Source organism: Orcinus orca, chromosome 3 (genome assembly GCF_937001465.1).
Source record: "Orcinus orca chromosome 3, mOrcOrc1.1, whole genome shotgun sequence".
Classification (NCBI taxonomy): Eukaryota; Metazoa; Chordata; class Mammalia; order Artiodactyla; family Delphinidae; genus Orcinus; species Orcinus orca.
Window position 1 is genome coordinate 45,525,641 of NC_064561.1, and position 9,081 is coordinate 45,534,721.

Consider the following 9,081-nt stretch of genomic DNA (forward strand, 5'->3'; position numbering starts at 1 on the left):
GCAATATGACTTCAAAGGGTCTTCATTTGCTCACCGAACCTCTCCAATCCTATCACTGCTGCGTTTATGCCCCTGTACACACGCTTGATTCTCTTTCAGAGACATAGCAATCCATAGGTTTTAAGATACTTACTAGTCAGGTACGTATTTAGGCGTTTAATATGGGGTGTTGAGTCCATTTCGTTGAGCAAGGAGTAGCTCTTGTCTATTACATATTTGGCTTAAGGAACTTTATCTGTGCTCATTTCAATCTCTGGTTTTATGCAGCACCCGAACTCACCTTTCTCCTTAAGCAAGTATAACGTTGGTTTCTAAATTTGAGACCCTGTTCTGTTATGTAATTCAGTTCCTGTGTAGCCAAGTTTACATTCCGTGTATTAGTGATATCTTATGATGTTTCTTTTTCTGTGTGACTTATTTCAGTTAGAATCATCATACCTGAATGCACTCATTATGGTGCTATGGGCCTGATGACATAGATTTCATTGCTGAGTGATATTGCATTGTACGTAAGTACCACAACTTCTTTATCCATTTTTCACTTTCTGCGATATTGAACTTGTACCGTAAACGAGGTTCTTGTAAACAGAGCCGTCCCAAATTTTGGGGTGGCTGTGTCTTTTTGATTTTAATTTCCCTAAGCTATAGGACCATAAGTGGAAGTGCCCTAGGCTCTGTTGCTTTGTTTTTTAGATGTTTCAGGAAACACCATACACTTCTCCCCAGTGGCTGTTGGCAATTTACATCCCGCCCGTCAGCATAACAAGGCTCCCAGTTCTCCATGGCCTGTCCTGCCTTTCTGGATTTTACACTTTTTTCAGATGGCCCTTTTGACCGGGGGGAAGTGAGACTTCATTGGAGTGCAGATTTCCTTTGCCAGCTTGCTTGGTTGGCCAAAAAGGGCGTATGCGTTTTTTTCCTGAATATATTCAGGAAAAAACGCATACGCCCTTTTTGGCCAAGTGCATCATTATGGACATTCTGCCTCTTTTCCTATGCTTTAAATGCAATTGCAGTCTACCTCCTGAAATCGGTTTCCTGCAATTCTGCCCCGCTTTCAAGTCCTCTTGGCAGCCTTACTTCAGTATATTTTTGGACGATAGCTGTCATTTATAACTCTGCAGGTTTGTGAATTACAGTGCCCCTGAGCTCCTTTCTTCAACTCGCTTTCTTGTGAGCTGGCCGCAACACCGCAGGATTGCTTCAGGCCCTAATCTGGTTCCGGCACGGCACGCTGAGCCTTTGGTTAATTCCTCTTCCTGGTGGGAAATGAGAGTGAAATTTGCCCGTCCAGACACCTCCAGCTAGTCTCTCATTGGTTCTCCCTATTCCTGTTCATCTTCCGCAGAAATTGCAAACTGGGCCAAACAGGAGGTTAAAGGCACTGACTCTCCAAGTCGGGAGAGTGTTAGTAAAGCGTCTGGAATGTTGCACCCGAGTACCAGGGGACGAGAACTGATACATATTTGAACAGGTCTCCCAATCACACGGTTGATCATACTCTGGGCTCCACATGCATGTTTTAGCTGAAGGAAGAATCCCTTAAAGCTGGAGAGTTGAGACCCGTGTAATGGGTACCATGCAATATGACTTCATAGGTTCTTCATTTGCTCACCGAACCTCTCCAATCCTATCACTGCTGCGTTTATGCCCCTGTACACATGCTTGATTCTCTTTCGGAGACATAGCAATCCATAGGTTTTAATATACTTACTAGTCAGGTACATTCTTAGGCGTTTAATACGGGGTGTTGAGTCCATTTCGTTGAGCAAGGAGTAGCTCTTGTCTATTACATATTTGGCTTAAGGAACTTTATCTGTGCTCATTTCAATCTCTGGTTTTATGCAGCACCCCAACTCACCTTTCCCCTTAAGCAAGCATAAGTTGGTTTTCTAAATTTGAGACCCTTTTCTGTTTTGTAATTCAGTTCCTGTGTAGCCAAGTTTACATTCCGTGTATTAGTGATATCTTATGATGTTTCTTTTTCTGTGTGACTTATTTCAGTTAGAATCATCATACCTGAATGCACTCATTATGGTGCTACGGGCCTGATGATATAGATTTCATTGCTGAGTGATATTGCATTGTACGTAAGTACCACAACTTCTTTATCCATTTTTCACTTTCTGCGATATTGAACTTGTACCGTAAATGAGGTTCTTGTAAACAGAGCCGTCCCAAATTTTGGGGTGGCTGTGTCTTTTTGATTTTAATTTCCCTAAGCTATAGGACCATTGGTGGAAGTGCCCTAGGCTCTGTTGCTTTGTTTTTTAGATGTTTCTGAAACACCATACACTTCTCCAGAGTGGCTGTTGGCAATGTACATCCCGCCCATCAGCATAACAAGGCTCCCAGTTCTCCATGACCTGTCCTGCCTTTCTGGATTTTACACTTTTTTCAGATGGCCCTTTTGACGGGCGGGAAGTGAGACTTCATTGGAGTGCAGATTTCCTTTGCAAGCTTGCTTGGTTGGCCAAAAAGTGCGTATGTGTTTTTTCCTGAATATATTGAGGAAAAAACGCATACGCACTATTTGGCCAAGTGCATCATTGTGGACGTTCTGCCTCTTTTCCTATGCTTTAAATGCAATTCCAGTCTACCTCCTGAAATCGGTTTCCTGCAATTCTGCCCCGCTTTCAAGTCCTCTTGGCAGCCTTACTTCAGTATATTTTTGGACGATAGCTGTCATTTATAACTCTGCAGGTTTGTGAATGACAGTGCCCCTGAGCTCCTTTCTTCAACTCGCTTTCTTGTGAGCTGGCCGCAACACCACAAGATTGCTTCAGGCCCTATTCTGGTTCTGGCACGGTACGCTGAGCCTTTGGTTAATTCCTCTTCCTGGTGGGAAATGAGAGTTAAATTTGTCCGTCCAGGCACCTCCAGCTAGTCTCTCATTGGTTCTCCCTATTCCTGTTCATCTTCCGCAGAAATTGCAAACTGGGCCAAACAGGAGGTTAAAGCCACTGACTCTCCAAGATGGGAGAGTGTTAGTAAATCATCTGGAATGTTGCACCCGAGTACCAGGGGACGAGAACTGAGACATATTTGAACAGGTCTCCCGATCACACGGTTGATCATACTCTGAGTTACACATGCATGTTTTAACTGAAGGAAGAATCCCTTAAACATGGAGAGTTGAGACCCGTGGAATGGGTACCATGCAATATGACTTCAAAGGGTCTTCATTTGCTCACCGAACCTCTCCAATCCTATCACTGCTGCGTTTATGCCCCCGTACACACGCTTGATTCACTTTGGGAGACGTAGCAATCCATAGGTTTTAAAATACTTACTAGTCAGGTACATTCTTAGGCGTTTAATACGGGGTGTTGAGTCCATTTCGTTGAGCAAGGAGTAGCTCTTGTCTATTACATATTTGGCTTAAGGAACTTTATCTGTGCTCATTTCAATCTCTGGTTTTATGCAGCACCCCAACTCACCTTTCCCCTTAAGCAAGCATAAGTTGGTTTTCTAAATTTGAGACCCTTTTCTGTTTTGTAATTCAGTTCCTGTGTAGCCAAGTTTACATTCCGTGTATTAGTGATATCTTATGATGTTTCTTTTTCTGTGTGACTTATTTCCGTTAGAATCATCATACCTGAATGCACTCATTATGGTGCTACGGGCCTGATGACATAGATTTCATTGCTGAGTGATATTGCATTGTACGTAAGTACCACAACTTCTTTATCCATTTTTCACTTTCTGCGATATTGAACTTGTACCGTAAACGAGGTTCTTGTAAACAGAGCCGTCCCAAATTTTGGGGTGGCTGTGTCTTTTTTATTTTAATTTCCCTAAGCTATAGGACCATAAGTGGAAGTGCCCTAGGCTCTGTTGCTTTGTTTTTTAGATGTTTCAGGAAACACCATACACTTCTCGCCAGTGGCTGTTGGCAATTTACATCCCGCCGTCAGCATAACAAGGCTCCCAGTTCTCCATGGCCTGTCCTGCCTTTCTGGATTTTACACTTTTTTCAGATGGCCCTTTTGACCGGGGGAAGGGAGACTTCATTGGAGTGCAGATTTCCTTTGCAAGCTTGCTTGGTTGGCCAAAAAGGGCGTATGCGTTTTTTCCTGAATATATTCAGGAAAAAACGCATACGCCCTTTTTGGCCCACTGCATCACTGAGGACGTTCTGCCTCTTTTCCTATGCTTTAAATGCAATTCCAGTCTACCTCCTGAAATCGGTTTCCTGCAATTCTGCCCCGCTTTCATGTCCTCCTGGAAGCCTTACTTCAGTATATTTTTGGACGATAGCTGTCATTTATAACTCTGCAGGTTTGTGAATTACAGTGCCCCTGAGCTCCTTTCTTCAACTCGCTTTCTTGTGAGCTGGCCGCAACACCACAGGATTGCTTCAGGCCCTTCTGGTTCCAGCACGGCACGCGGAGCCTTTGGTTAATTCCTCTTCCTGGTGGGAAATGAGAGTGAAATTTGCCCATCCAGACACCTCCAGCTAGTCTCTCATTGGTTCTCCTTATTCCTGTTCATCTTCCACAGAAATTGCAAACTGGGACAAACAGGAGGTTAAAGGCACTGACTCTCCAAGTCGGGAGAGTGTTAGTAAAGCGTCTGGAATGTTGCGCCCGAGTACCAGGGGACGAGAACTGAGACATATTTGAACACGTCTCCCGATCACACGGTTGATCATACTCTGGGTTCCGCATGCATGTTTTAGCTGAAGGAAGAATCCCTTAAACCTGGAGAGTTGAGACCTGTAGAATGGGTACCATGCAATATGACTTCAAAGGGTCTTCATTTGCTCACCGAACCTCTCCAATCCTATCACTGCTGCGTTTATGCCCCTGTACACACGCTTGATTCTCTTTCAGAGACATAGCAATCCATAGGTTTTAAGATACTTACTAGTCAGGTACGTATTTAGGCGTTTAATATGGGGTGTTGAGTCCATTTCGTTGAGCAAGGAGTAGCTCTTGTCTATTACATATTTGGCTTAAGGAACTTTATCTGTGCTCATTTCAATCTCTGGTTTTATGCAGCACCCGAACTCACCTTTCACCTTAAGCAAGTATAACGTTGGTTTCTAAATTTGAGACCCTGTTCTGTTATGTAATTCAGTTCCTGTGTAGCCAAGTTTACATTCCGTGTATTAGTGATATCTTATGATGTTTCTTTTTCTGTGTGACTTATTTCAGTTAGAATCATCATACCTGAATGCACTCATTATGGTGCTATGGGCCTGATGACATAGATTTCATTGCTGAGTGATATTGCATTGTACGTAAGTACCACAACTTCTTTATCCATTTTTCACTTTCTGCGATATTGAACTTGTACCGTAAACGAGGTTCTTGTAAACAGAGCCGTCCCAAATTTTGGGGTGGCTGTGTCTTTTTGATTTTAATTTCCCTAAGCTATAGGACCATAAGTGGAAGTGCCCTAGGCTCTGTTGCTTTGTTTTTTAGATGTTTCAGGAAACACCATACACTTCTCCCCAGTGGCTGTTGGCAATTTACATCCCGCCCGTCAGCATAACAAGGCTCCCAGTTCTCCATGACCTGTCCTGCCTTTCTGGATTTTACACTTTTTTCAGATGGCCCTTTTGACGGGCGGGAAGTGAGACTTCATTGGAGTGCAGATTTCCTTTGCAAGCTTGCTTGGTTGGCCAAAAAGTGCGTATGTGTTTTTTCCTGAATATATTGAGGAAAAAACGCATACGCACTATTTGGCCAAGTGCATCATTGTGGACGTTCTGCCTCTTTTCCTATGCTTTAAATGCAATTCCAGTCTACCTCCTGAAATCGGTTTCCTGCAATTCTGCCCCGCTTTCAAGTCCTCTTGGCAGCCTTACTTCAGTATATTTTTGGACGATAGCTGTCATTTATAACTCTGCAGGTTTGTGAATGACAGTGCCCCTGAGCTCCTTTCTTCAACTCGCTTTCTTGTGAGCTGGCCGCAACACCACAAGATTGCTTCAGGCCCTATTCTGGTTCTGGCACGGTACGCTGAGCCTTTGGTTAATTCCTCTTCCTGGTGGGAAATGAGAGTTAAATTTGTCCGTCCAGGCACCTCCAGCTAGTCTCTCATTGGTTCTCCCTATTCCTGTTCATCTTCCGCAGAAATTGCAAACTGGGCCAAACAGGAGGTTAAAGGCACTGACTCTCCAAGTCGGGAGAGTGTTAGTAAAGCGTCTGGAATGTTGCACCCGAGTACCAGGGGATGAGAACTGAGACATATTTGAACAGGTCTCCCGATCACATGGTTGATCATACTCTGAGTTACACATGCATGTTTTAACTGAAGGAAGAATCCCTTAAACATGGAGAGTTGAGACCCGTGGAATGGGTACCATGCAATATGACTTCAAAGGGTCTTCATTTGCTCACCGAACCTCTCCAATCCTATCACTGCTGCGTTTATGCCCCTGTACATGCACTTGATTGTCTTTCGGAGACACAGCAATCCATAAGTTTTAAAATACTTACTAGTCAGGTACATTCTTAGGCGTTTAATATGGGGTGTTGAGTCCATTTCGTTGAGCAAGGAGTAGCTCTTGTCTATTACATATTTGGCTTAAGGAACTTTATCTGTGCTCATTTCAATCTCTGGTTTTATGCAGCACCCCAACTCATCTTTCCCCTTAAGCAAGCATAAGTTGGTTTTCTAAATTTGAGACCCTTTTCTGTTTTGTAATTCAGTTCCTGTGTAGCCAAGTTTACATTCCGTGTATTAGTGATATCTTATGATGTTTCTTTTTCTGTGTGACTTATTTCAGTTAGAATCATCATACCTGAATGCACTCATTATGGTGCTATGGGCCTGATGACATAGATTTCATTGCTGAGTGATATTGCATTGTACGTAAGTACCACAACTTCTTTATCCATTTTTCACTTTCTGCGATATTGAACTTGTACCGTAAACGAGGTTCTTGTAAACAGAGCCGTCCCAAATTTTGGGGTGGCTGTGTCTTTTTGATTTTAATTTCCCTAAGCTATAGGACCATAAGTTGAAGTGCCCTAGGCTCTGTTCCTTTGTTTTTTAGATGTTTCAGGAAACACCATACACTTCTCCCCAGTGGCTGTTGGCAATTTACCTCCCGCCCGTCAGCATAACAAGGCTCCCAGTTCTCCATGGCCTGTCCTGCCTTTCTGGATTTTACACTTTTTTCAGATGGCCCTTTTGACCGGGGGGAAGTGAGACTTCATTGGAGTGCAGATTTCCTTTGCCAGCTTGCTTGGTTGGCCAAAAAGGGCGTATGCGTTTTTTTCCTGAATATATTCAGGAAAAAACGCATACGCCCTTTTTGGCCAAGTGCATCATTATGGACATTCTGCCTCTTTTCCTATGCTTTAAATGCAATTGCAGTCTACCTCCTGAAATCGGTTTCCTGCAATTCTGCCCCGCTTTCAAGTCCTCTTGGCAGCCTTACTTCAGTATATTTTTGGACGATAGCTGTCATTTATAACTCTGCAGGTTTGTGAATTACAGTGCCCCTGAGCTCCTTTCTTCAACTCGCTTTCTTGTGAGCTGGCCGCAACACCGCAGGATTGCTTCAGGCCCTAATCTGGTTCCGGCACGGCACGCTGAGCCTTTGGTTAATTCCTCTTCCTGGTGGGAAATGAGAGTGAAATTTGCCCGTCCAGACACCTCCAGCTAGTCTCTCATTGGTTCTCCCTATTCCTGTTCATCTTCCGCAGAAATTGCAAACTGGGCCAAACAGGAGGTTAAAGGCACTGACTCTCCAAGTCGGGAGAGTGTTAGTAAAGCGTCTGGAATGTTGCACCCGAGTACCAGGGGACGAGAACTGAGACATATTTGAACAGGTCTCCCAATCACACGGTTGATCATACTCTGAGTTACACATGCATGTTTTAGCTGAAGGAAGAATCCCTTAAAGCTGGAGAGTTGAGACCCGTGTAATGGGTACCATGCAATATGACTTCATAGGTTCTTCATTTGCTCACCGAACCTCTCCAATCCTATCACTGCTGCGTTTATGCCCCTGTACACATGCTTGATTCTCTTTCGGAGACATAGCAATCCATAGGTTTTAATATACTTACTAGTCAGGTACATTCTTAGGCGTTTAATATGGGGTGTTGAGTCCATTTCGTTGAGCAAGGAGTAGCTCTTGTCTATTACATATTTGGCTTAAGGAACTTTATCTGTGCTCATTTCAATCTCTGGTTTTATGCAGCACCCCAACTCACCTTTCCCCTTAAGCAAGCATAAGTTGGTTTTCTAAATTTGAGACCCTTTTCTGTTTTGTAATTCAGTTCCTGTGTAGCCAAGTTTACATTCCGTGTATTAGTGATATCTTATGATGTTTCTTTTTCTGTGTGACTTATTTCCGTTAGAATCATCATACCTGAATGCACTCATTATGGTGCTACGGGCCTGATGACATAGATTTCATTGCTGAGTGATATTGCATTGTACATAAGTACCACAACTTCTTTATCCATTTTTCACTTTCTGCGATATTGAACTTGTACCGTAAACGAGGTTCTTGTAAACAGAGCCGTCCCAAATTTTGGGGTGGCTGTGTCTTTTTGATTTTAATTTCCCTAAGCTATAGGACCATTGGTGGAAGTGCCCTAGGCTCTGTTGCTTTGTTTTTTAGATGTTTCTGAAACACCATACACTTCTCCAGAGTGGCTGTTGGCAATGTACATCCCGCCCATCAGCATAACAAGGCTCCCAGTTCTCCATGACCTGTCCTGCCTTTCTGGATTTTACACTTTTTTCAGATGGCCCTTTTGACGGGCGGGAAGTGAGACTTCATTGGAGTGCAGATTTCCTTTGCAAGCTTGCTTGGTTGGCCAAAAAGTGCGTATGTGTTTTTTCCTGAATATATTGAGGAAAAAACGCATACGCACTATTTGGCCAAGTGCATCATTGTGGACGTTCTGCCTCTTTTCCTATGCTTTAAATGCAATTCCAGTCTACCTCCTGAAATCGGTTTCCTGCAATTCTGCCCCGCTTTCAAGTCCTCTTGGCAGCCTTACTTCAGTATATTTTTGGACGATAGCTGTCATTTATAACTCTGCAGGTTTGTGAATGACAGTGCCCCTGAGCTCCTTTCTTCAACTCGCTTTCTTGTGAGCTGGCCGC